The sequence below is a fragment of the Mustela nigripes genome, chromosome 2 (genome assembly GCF_022355385.1).
Source record: "Mustela nigripes isolate SB6536 chromosome 2, MUSNIG.SB6536, whole genome shotgun sequence".
Taxonomy (NCBI): domain Eukaryota; kingdom Metazoa; phylum Chordata; class Mammalia; order Carnivora; family Mustelidae; genus Mustela; species Mustela nigripes.
Genome location: NC_081558.1, coordinates 129934485 through 129946819, shown reverse-complemented (window position 1 = coordinate 129946819; position 12335 = coordinate 129934485).

Below are 12335 nucleotides of genomic sequence, written 5' to 3'. Positions count from 1 at the left end.
GGGGTGCCAAAGTAGCATGTTTGGGGTCCCAGCCCCTATACACAGAGGTAGTCCTTTTCTCTATCCCTGGATAATGTCTATAGCTTTTATGGGCAGTGACCAGCACATGTTAAGAAACCAGTGAAAAAAATGTTTTTTTTTGTCACTTGAAAAGATGTTCCTAAATGAAAATAAGTAGACATTTTAAAAGAACTTATAAATGCGGTTCCCTCACCCAAATTATAAGTCAACTATAGTTTCATACAAATGAAAAAGCCAAATAAACAGTGTCCTTGAACCAACAACATTAAAAAGTAAACCAATACCTGGAGGCTCCCCTTTATCCCAAGAGAGACCTTTCTTCTGTGAGGATGACTTATAGATCGTAATTTACTTTTATATGATTCATTTAAAAATGGGTAGAATTTCCCAGTTTAAAAATATGTGTTGATGGGGTTTATATGTGTTAGTTAAACTGGGGATGCAGGATTTGATTCACTTTGAGCTAACGAGCACAAAGTCAGGTGTTTTCTATCATCGGTGTCATTATGGCAAATCTTCACACCAGTCCTGGGCCCCATCCTGTTGGACATGCTATTAATGCTTTATTTTTAGCCTATGTGAGAGGAGATGGTAATATACAGTGAACCAGAATTTTTACTTTATTCTAAGCCTATGGCTTGGCCTGGAGACTAATGGATTAGGGGAAGCATATCTTGTTCTAATAAAGCTGGGTATTCAGTTTCAGAGAAATGTACTGCAGTCTGTACTGCAGGATTTTCCCCCTAGTGGTTGACTTAAAGCTGTTGTGTTTGTTAATAACAATTGAAATAGATTCTCCTTCATATAGAGGAGCTAGTTTGGCAAGATTCTTTAATAAGTTTTTAAAAAACTTGTTTAAGGAGAGCAAGCAAGTTCCTTTAAATGATCATTTTGGAAGACACAAATACAGTGCCTTGGAAAACATACTGGGGGCTTTTTCTTTATTCTTTGGAAGGTGAGGCTTTCAAAAATACACAAGTACAAAATATACACAGTAATGAAAATATTCTACTACTGGATTCCATATTATACTCCTTTTTCATAGCATAGAGAAAAGTTTTCTTCCTCTGATGCATGATGTCACTACTTTCTATAGTCAGTGTCACTGAGTCAGTTTAACATGATTTCTTTTGCCTTTCCAACCAAACTGTAAACTCCTTAAACGAAAGAAACCTTTCCCATGCTTCTTTTAAATCTCCCTATTAAAGTAAACGTACTGCCAGCTACAAACACCACTGAAGTTTGGTTTTTGACAATTGAATAAAGATTAAATTCTTATTTTTTTCCCCTCTCACAAATTCAAATAAGTAGATTCAGACATACAGCATTGACTTCTAAGGGGCGAAATGGAAGTCCTTCTAAAAGCTCTTTGTACTGAAAAGGACATGCCACAGCAGAAAGGGAAAGTTTCTTCTGTTTAAATCAAGTGTTTGATGAGATTTTTAAAAATAATATTTGAAATACAGAGATATCTATAAAAGCACAAACCTCGCCTTCACTCGACAAAGCTATTTACATCTGGAAAAGATACCTCTGGCACACCTGTGTCTCTAGGGCGTTGTGTAACTGCAGGTGGAATGTTCCAAAGTCAGAACTGCTGAAAGTTAGGGCAAATCAGAAGTGTCCCTAGCAGCAAGAATGAACTTTAAGGAACCTTAAGACACTGATATGCATTAAAGTTGTTCCTGGAAAAAAAAATTATTTTTTTTTATAATGAGTACATTTATGAGCACACAATAACCTGCTACCAAAATGAATAAAAATGAGAGTTTGTAGCAGCAAACTTCGATTTTAGCATGTGTTAGAGGAAATAAAGGATGTGTAGCTGTATTGTTAACAGGAGTGAAGAACGTTTCTTGTATCTCTGGACCAAAGGCTAACAGAAGAGCTCTTGGTTACTAAGATGTATTCTTCTCTGGTCTCGGGCTCATTAACGATGGGAGTAGGAGGGAGAGGGTATAAAGCGGCAGCTGCAGCTGTGGACTCTCAGATCATTTGTCACCTGGCATGAAGTTAGTGTTGGCAGGTCCAGAGTTCCAGCACAGAACACCAGCGAGTGAATGCCAACTGATTGCTGTTCCTCACCAGCTTACTGGCTAACTCTGACTCATTCTCCAGATCTCTGCCGAAGTGTTGCTTCCTCCAGGTAGCTTTGCTTGACCCCTCCAGATACACTTAGCACCTTTTTCTCTGCTATTACAGTCTCATATTCTCATCCTTGCCACTGTACTTACCGCTTGAAGATGACCTGCTGGGTCCTTCACTAGACGGAAGGCAACAGCTGAGTCTTGTCCAATACTGCTCTGTTTCTGTGTCTGGCTTACAATAGGTTTGCGACTGTATATGTGTATTGTCTGTTGCGTGATGATTTCAAGGATACGTAGTGGCTTTGGTGTCAGTGAAAGTTGCATTTGACTCTTGGCACACATCAGATGAAAGGTAACTTAAACTCTGAGGTCTCAGTGTCCTCACCAACTGTCTGAGCCGATATATACCTGTTCCTTAAACATGGTTGTTAAGGTTAAAAGTAATAACTGTTGTTATTATTATTACTATTGTACTATGAATATCTTCTCAGGGGTTTTCTAAAGCTCAACTGAGTTAATCTTCAAAAATAAAAATGCTTTATCAAATCAGTACTATTATCATTCTATTATATATACAGGAAATAGAAGCACAGAAAGGTCAAGTTATTTGCCCAAGGCCACAGAGGGAAGAATAATTAAAATGGGAGACCTAGAATAGTGCCCAGGAGAAAGCAGACTTGTACTAAATGTCGGGATAGGGACACTGCAGTTTTCTTTGGGAAAGGCTGATTTCTGTGTAAGTAAGAAACTACCCCACACAGTTAAGAACAGTTTGTTCCCTGATTTTAGAGCCTTCTGCGGCAGAGACTGTATTTGTAGAATTCTCATGGAAGGCAAATATGGTCAGAGAGAGATCTAAAATGCGTATAATCTGAGAGGATCTTTTTCTTTGAACATTTTACAGTGTTGGGTGTAACAGAAATTAAAGAAACCCTTGTAAGAAACATATTCTCATTACACTCTCAAGGCAAAAAGAAGCGGATGATAGCATTGCCTCATTTTGCTCACTTTACAGCCTGTTTTGTTTTGTTTTATTTATATATTTCATTTATATGATGTTTGCTTTTCTCACTATAAAAAGTACACACAATTTTATAGCAAATGGGTAAAATCCAAACTGACTACAGAGAAAATAACAAATGTAACATAATTATGCAAGCCAGGTAGGACTGTTATTTATACTTTGGCATATTTCCTTTCTTTCTTTGGACATAATTGCACGTATGTATGTTCATACATATGCCTCTGTATACACGTTTGATCATGGAATTATGTAATAAATATAATTTCATGTCCTATTGTGTGTCTTTTATTTTATTATGTTAATAGCAGTTTTTTAAAAAATATAATTTTTAGTGCTTGCATATTATACTGTGTGGCTATATCCTAATTTTATTTGATAATATTGCTTTTGTTTAATATTCTCCTCATTTTGGGAATTCTTCTCTTATTTCCATTTTAAACAGGTTTGATATGGTCCTTTACATTACAGATCAACCTCCTGAATGATCATATTTAGATAAATGATTAACATCTAATAGTAAGGTTTGTTAAAAGGTAGGACTGTGTTTCTACTCAGAAGTAAACAGGCCAAAAGAAGCATTTTAAAATAGATTCAGTCTTAGGAAATAATAGGAAAAAATAGAATTGCAGATGGAAATGGATTAATATCTCTTGAGTGACAATGATATGCTATGACCTACAAAGGTCAGCATTAGAATCACCATTTTTCTGTAATTAATTGGGGCTCAGAGAGGTTGAATGGCAAGATCAGGCTGCATTAGGGGCCCTCCTGGGATTCAAATGTAAGTTTCACTTCTGGGTCCTTTGTCTTTTCATCCCAACATATAGTCTACACAGTATGTTGGCAGTGCTCATAGCTCTACCTAATACTTAAGTTCTTTGAGCCTCAGTATCCTCTTGTGTAAAATAGAAACAGTAATTCTCACTGCTTGGGGTTTTTGTAACAATTAATTTAAATACTATAGAGAGACTGAGATCCTAAGAAATATACCCTAGGACTCAATTTTAGATAGCTATGTCATAAAGTACAATCTCAAGCTGATAAAGCTTCGGAGTCCCTTAGGAGTTTCGGTACCGGCAGAAGGCTTGTTAGTCCTCGGGCGCCTGGGTGGCTCAGTGGGTTAAGCCGCTGCCTTCGGCTCAGGTCATGATCTCAGAGTCCTGGGATCGAGTCCCGCATCGGGCTCTCTGCTCAGCGGAGAGCCTGCTTCCCTCCCTCTCTCTGCCTGCCTCTCCATCTACTTGTGATTTCTCTCTGTCAAAAAAAAAAAAAAAAATCTTTGAAAAAAAAAATAAAAAAAAATAGAAGGCTTGTTAGTCCAAAGTCCCAGACACAAACCTAGGAGATTCAGATTCAGAGTCTGAGGAGGGTCACTGTCTTGGCTTTTAACAAGTTCCCTTGGTGATTTTGATGATATATTAAATGGCAACCAAAGATATAGGCAACTAGAAAAAATAGGCTGAAGGGAGGTTGAAAGGTTTAAGATGAGACATAGGGATTTGTCAGTCAGTGGATACTGGCTGAGGATAGACTGAGGCCTCTCCGGGGAGAGAGCTCGGTTGGAAACTGTCAGAATGTAAAAACACCTTGGGGCATGAAGCCTTCCTTCCTTTCCCTGGTGGGGGTGCATGAAATATGAAATACATGAGGGGCCCTCGAATTCAAAAGCAAAAATAATACTGAGTTGACTGCAACAGAAGTGGCCGACAGTAAAGGTTTACGGACATAGCTAAAACGTGCTTTGAAGTAAGTTGAGTATGAAAGTAAATGCGCTGGAACCTTGATGCCTGTATATCATAATCACCAGTCCACTACCTAAACTAAGAAATCTCATTTGAGGTTTTGATTTAACTTTTTATAAGTGTGATATCTTAGGATTAGTTTGTACCTTCTCTGTATTTCTATTGAAATTTTCCAGCCTTTTATACAGGATAACAGTTGATTAAATTGATTTTGATTACAACGTAGGAGCCTCATTCAAAGAGAATTCTTAAGAAGTGCTTTCTGAGTTAATTACTTTTCGATTCATGTATTCATTATTTTTGTTACTTGACAGAAACATTTTGTAACTTTAAAAAAGTTCTCTATGAAAAACATATTCCACTAGCACTTTAAAATGGTACCAAAGGTTTTAGGACGTGTGGGTTTTTGTTGACGTTGTTGTTTTTGTATTGTGGGTATTTAATGTGATTTTCTAAAGAAAATATTTCTAGTATTTCACACCAATGTTCTCTAAAACTATGTGTATTTTTTTTTTCTTTTTGGTCAGATCTTAGTAAGCCGCCTGAAATTAATTTCTTTGAAATTATTATTGAAGGTATTTTAAATTATTATTGAAGTTTATGAAATCCCTTGCTGTATCTTCAGCTACGGAAAAATGTTCAGTTGTGTCACCTAATTTCATCAATTTGTTACTGAGTAATAAACTTAAAGGAAGCTGGATACATGACTGATAGGAAATGTGGCATTCCTAGTTTATTGATAAGCTTTTTCTGGTTAAATATAACCTATAAGTTCTCTATAATTATAATTTTACTTGGCCCTAAACTACAATCTTAAAATCTTAGAGGGCTAAAGCAGAGCTTGAGAAGTGATTTTCTTCTGGATGAGATGAGAATCTTTACAAATTCAAAGCACTTTCAGAGAAGCCACTTCATACCTTCCCTGGCGAATCTGCTGCCGTAAGGAGTTACCTGTATCGTGAAATTCTTAGTTCAATCCTTTCCAAAATCTCTCCTGCTATATAAGCCCACATCTTCTCCCTTGATCTTAGTGAAGATGGAACATCTAATCACTGTCCTTTTAACACAGGTCATTAGATATCAGAAGGATATAATCGAAATCTTCCTCAGCAAATACTGCCGAAAGGTCACCTACGTAGATGTAAGCCTAATGATTTCCTTCTGCAGAGGTTCTGGAGTAGAATGTTGCATGCTTTACATTCAGAAAGATACAAGAACTGCTTTTCCAGGCTGCTTTGAAAGCTAGAGAATCACTTTCCTTGGTTTTGGTTTTATCTAAATTATTTCTTAGCTATCATTTCTTGAGTTTCTCCACTTGCCTTCTCATCTTCTGCTCTTGACTAGCCACACTGAGAAACAAATGGTGGCTGAATCCTAAAAAGAGCACTTTACAGTATGACTTCACAGATTCATGATTATGTATGTAAATTTCAGAGACACCTGTCATCACTGCTTTTGAGGCATGTAGTGTTCATATGCAGAGCTTTGTGCCAACATTAAGTGGGCTTATAAATAATGCAAAAGAGTAAAACTTGCCCTTGAGGCACGTGTGTAATGGTAACAATAACATTAATACCCACTTGCTGTGTATTGAATCCTGATAACAATCCCGATGGTGGTGGTGGGGGTGTGGGGAGTTGGGGGAGACAGGATTGTCTGACTAAATGATTGTTGGGCAGAAAAATTTTTCTTCTATTCTTCTAAGTTCTTTGGGTGGTCCAATATTAAATTGACAAAAAACAGATTGGTTGGAGAAAACAAATTTAATTTTGTAGGTACAGAAACCCCATAAAAAATACGAGACCTGAAGGCAGTCAGGCAATTGAGGCTTATATGTCATCCTGAGCTAACAAATGGGATAGGGACTGGGGTTCCAAAGGGGAGGAGGGCAATTCTTAGGGAGGTGAGAAGAGCAGGTGTTTGATAATCAGATGTTTGCCCTGGCATGCAGGTAAATCAGATGAAAGAATGATCTCTGGTAATAGTTCTCTTTCTGGGCCAGACCCCCATCTAGATTATTTTAGGTAGTTAAGGGATAGGTAAGAGTTTTTAAGTCAGCTGGGTCTTGATTACCTTCAATTCAAAATAATCCATGTGACAAAGTACATTATTTTGGGGTGGCATATTCTGTTCTCCTTCATAATCACACTGATCATTTCACTTGGTTCCCAAGTAAGGACTTTTTGTCTAGATAAAGGCCTGTTCTGTCTTTTGGCTTAGAAACTTAACCTGGTATCTTCATTGCTTTGATATCATTTTCAGTCATTTCACCATAGTTTTGTACCACCCAAAATTTCCATATTTTTTTTTTCCCCTCATTCTTCTCATTTTGTAACCCTCTATTCTGGTATGTTTATGAATTTTTCAATTTGGTAAGTTTAATAGGATCTCACTAATTGCCACTTTTTACACATAATCTTCTGTCTGTCTACCTCCCACTCAAATGGAGCTTATTATATAGATACCTCACATAAAGGAAATTAGATGCGCTACAGACTGACTTTGTCAAATTTAAACCCATTTATTAAAATTGAGTACAATTCAAGGGCATCTGGGTGGCTCAGTCGTTGTACGTCTGCCTTTGGCTCAGGTCATGATCCCAGGGCCCTGGGATCTAGTCCCTCATCAGGCTCCCTGCTTAGCGAGAGGCCAGCTTCTCCCTCTCCCCCTCTCCCTGCTTGTGTTCCCTCTCTCACTGTGTCTCCCTCTGTCAAACAAACAAACAAACAAACAAATAAATAAATCTTTAAAAAAATTGAGTATAATTCGGGATGCCTGTGTGGCTCAGTGGGTTAGCAGCAGCTGCCTTTGGCTCTGGCCATGATCCCCGGGGTCCTGGGATCCAAGTCCTGTGTCAGGCTCCTTGCTCAGCGGAGAGCCTGCTTCTCCCTCTCCCTCTGCCTGCCACTCCCACTGTTTGTGCTCTCTCTCTCTCTGAGGAATAAATAAATAAAATCTTAAAAAAAAAAAAAAAAAGATTGAGTACAATTCATTGCGATGAATTATTCCGACATAGGCTTATGATTTCATAAGTCAATTTCAGAGATATTTTTCATATCTACCATTACATTTTTTTAGAATACATCTTTTTTAGCTTTGCTGATATATTTTCAGAGGGCTCCACCATGCCATGTTGAAATGTTTCTGAAAAATAAAAGTGGAGAGTCACCTTAGCCTTTGTAAGCATTGCAAGACTGGACAAATGACAGTGGCCAAGGATGTAATGTATTGAGTTTGAGACACATGAGAAATTTTATCAGTAAGAAAAGGATACTGTTTTTCTGTTTTAATCTACATAGCATAGAGAAGAATATGAAAAATCTAGGTTTATATAATTATTAGAATAGACATCAGAAAATGATGCTTTACAAATTACTCTGCTATATTTTTAGCTTTCATTTACTGCTGATAAGTAAACTTCAGAGCTTGAGAAATTACTCTCGTTAATTTTGCCTAAAGCTCTACTTAAACAAATCAATTACTAATTTGCATTTTATTATAAAAAGTATTGCTGTAGAGGAGATTTCCTGTATTGCAGGTAAGGAGTGAAGTATTCCATAATTGTTGTTGTGCAATGGTTTTTTATGATCTGATAACAGACTATATCAAAACTAATTTATTACAAATATAAACGTGAAATGCAGGAGACTAATAGAAATAAAAGAATTTCAGCCAATAAAACTCCAGGGAATATGCTTTCTTTCAAAAAACTGCAGTGATGACACAGTTAACTATCTTAATTGATGTCTGGAGTTTTAATTTGATAAAGTAGTCTATTTACTTACAACTGAAAATGTCAGCAATGTATGCATGAAGGCTCATTTTCAGGTATTAAATTTGAATAGAATATATCAAGTTATATTGCTAAGAGCAAGAATAAGGCCCAGAAAATAGAAGGGTCTTTAACTCCCTGCCCTATTTTTGTTTTATTTTGTTTTGTTTTTATTTCTATACTACACCCTCCCCTGTCTTCTCTGCTTTCTTGCTCCATCCCACACCTGGAACATCTTGCAGTAATGAGATTCCTGAAGTAAAAACTCCAGTAAGATGAGAACACTGTAAAATAAGGCGGTGGTGGTGGGTTAGAGGAAGCAGCTGAAAGAGTTTGCTTGTATTCCAAAATACATGCATCTGCACCTGCAAGAAGACTTTTGCCATCACAGTCAACTCTTTATTATGTAGAGAGCTCTCTGCTTTGTGGAGACTTGGCTGTCACCCCAGACTTGCTTCCCTGGAACACCTAACTTTGCTCTTGGCTGTCAGCAGCATGGTCTCCTCAGGAAGGGATCAGCTTCAACGGAGGAGGAGACTGTTTGAGTGCATGTGTAGACAGTATGAATGAGTCCAAATTCCAAACGCAAAGATAAAGGGTTTGGGTATGCCCCAAAACATGCATCTTTTTCTTCCTTGTTAATAAAGAGATTGGGAGATTTGTGTACTTGTAATGTATTTCAGTGCAGTGTGTACTCACATATATTTCATGAGGTCTCTGCCTTAGCTTCATATTTAACATTTACCCATCCGAATGTCCAGTCATTTCACTCTGGCTGCATGAATTTGCATGCAGTCAAATATTTGTTTTCCTTTTAGTGCCACCTCAGAAAACTGTTACATTTTTAACCTTCCCTGAAGTTTTAATACTGCATAAAAAGAAAATGCAACATACCTAATGATCCTCTCATTCATCCAGGGGGAGAATGTAACGTACTGGCATTTTGGATTTCCAATCTCTGCAAGTATTTATTTGTAAAATCCAAATATTTTAAAAAATCACAAAGCAAACCATAAATAGCTGCTAATGTCTTTCTTTTGGCTACCAAAATATAAATATAATATAATAAATATAAAACAGCCATAATTACTATGATTGAGAAGAGATCATTTTACATTTCCTGTACTTGTTACATTCTCTCGAGGAATTTTGCCTCAGATTAAAGCCTCACCAGAAACAAGTTAATAGATGTTCATGTAAAGATGGCAATATAATGGACTATATTTAACAAAAACACTGCTATCTCTTTCATTTATATGTCAAAAGCATTAAAGATGTGGAATCTCAATATTTAAAAGGACATTGAAAGTATTACAATCCAGCATCCAAGGGGAGGTGGTAGTGAATGGAATGAAACTGTTGAGAGATTTCGGGGACAGATCGTTTACCATCTTTCACATCAATTCAAAGTTGGAACTTTTATTCACTGGACACTGGAGGCTTACGTGTGGTTTTTGCATGGGATAATAAGACTAAATTGTTTTTATGTTATAGAGTGGTAATCCTGGTAACAATGTGAAAGATGAGCTGGATTAATAAATAAATAAATAAATAAATAAAATCTTGTGGGAAGAAAATGTGGCTGAGACTGAACTAAGGCAGTAGCGGTGGAAGGATGGGAAAGAGATTTAGAAGGGCATTTTTTTTTAAGATTTTTTTTTTTTTTTTTTTGACAGAGAGAGACACAGTGAGAGAGAATACAAGCAGGGGGAGTGGGAGAGGGAGAAGCCAGCTTCTCGTGGAGCAAGAAGCCCAATGTAGGTCTCCATCCGAGGGCCCTGGGATCATGACCTGAGCCAAAGGCAGATGCTTAACCAAATGAGCCACCCAGGTGCCCCTAGAAAGGCATTTTAGAAGTAGACTAATAGGCAAAAGGAAGTGAGAAGTTAAAGATGAGTCCAAGATTTCTAGCTCATATGATTGGGTAGCTAATTATATGATTAATCATAATAGGGAATAGCAACTAAGTTATTGAGAGGAGACTTTGGATTTTAAGGGGAAAGCAGAATAGTGAAGTGGAGATAATGAATTTGGAATTGGTCAAGCTGTTTGTTACCTATTGGGTGTAAATGTGGAGCCGTAATTGTTAACTTCAGTGCTATAGACTGTACTGTAGACACTTTGGGCTGCATAATTCTTTGTTGTGGCAGGGATGCCTTGTACATAATAGAATGCCTAGCAATATCTCTGGCCTCTACCCACTGGATGCAAATAGTACCCATCTCAGTTGTGTCAACCAAAAATATCTCCAGACTCTTCCAAGTGTTTTCTGAGGGAGGGACAAATCGCCCCAGTTGAGAACCACTGATACAAAGAAGGTGGTACAATTGTGTGTCTAGAATTTAAGATATATATGAGACTTGAAGTCAGTATGTAAAATCATCAATGGTAGCGATTTAAATAATGTGCATAGATGAGATTGTGTAGAAGAACATAGATGATTATATACTTACCTCGTTTTTCCATGAACAAAGACTGAAAATTCCTAAACTCATGAGGTAGATTCTGTTTTTAAATACTTTCAAATGTTTTATATTATTATTGTTGTTATATGTTGTCAACTATTGAGCCAAATTCCTTGTATTGGGACAAAATTAATCTTTTTGTAACTATAAGTGATATTGTGATACTGTGATGTATAAGATTTCTCATATATACTTGGTCTTCATCTACAGTTCCTGGCTCACAGTTCCCAAAACCCTTGGACTTTCCTCAGCATAAGAGCAATGAGGCATTTTTTGCTATAATATTTGGTTTCTTGTCCTCTGCTCATGGGAAACACTTTAGAACCATGAGGTGAAATTGGTGTTTTGTTATTCATAACAAGCCCTTTCCACCACAACTGGGTTTACAATAGTGAGGTGACTTTTGGAAAGCACCTGAGAATGAGGGCTGGTTGCCCGTAGAACCAGCTGGGAACAGAATGTTGGAACTTTGAATCCCGGGCCCTGATTCTGTGAGAGAGGAGAGGGGTTTGAGGATGACTCAATTACCAAGAGCCAGTAAGTTAAGCAATTATGCCTATGTAATGGAGACTCCATAAAATCCAAAAGGAGGAGGTTTGGAGAGCTTCTAGGTTGAGGAACCAGAACACTTCCAATACTACCATGCCAGTCCCCAAGCTCCATAAAGACAGAAGGTCCTTTGTTCAGAACCTCACCTTATGTATCTCTTCATCTGGATGCTGAGTCATATCCATTAATACTTTTTGTAATAAATGAGTAATCTAGTGAGTTCTATGAGCTGTTCTGGTAAATTAATGGAACCCAAGGTCAAGGTGGTAGGAACCTCTCAATTATAGCCAGTCTGTCAGAAGTGTAGTTAACAACCTGTAGTTGTGATTCAGATCCTGAATTGGAGAGGGTTTTTGGAACCTTTAGTTTGTAGCTGGTTGGGTCAAAAGCACAGGTGATCTGGGCTTGTGATTGGCATCTGAAATGGTGGGTGGTCTCATAGAACTGAGCTCTTAACCTGTGGAATCTGATGCTCTCACCAGGTATATGATGTCAAAATTGAGGTGAATTGTAGAACAACCAACTGATGTCTCTAGAACTGCTTACTGGTGTGGGAGACTCCTCTACACGTTGGAATTGATACCAGAACCTAAGGGACACTAAGTCTACTGGGACAAATTATTTTTTCTTAAATTCTTCTACATATTTTAATACAGTTATTGAATTAATTCCTAG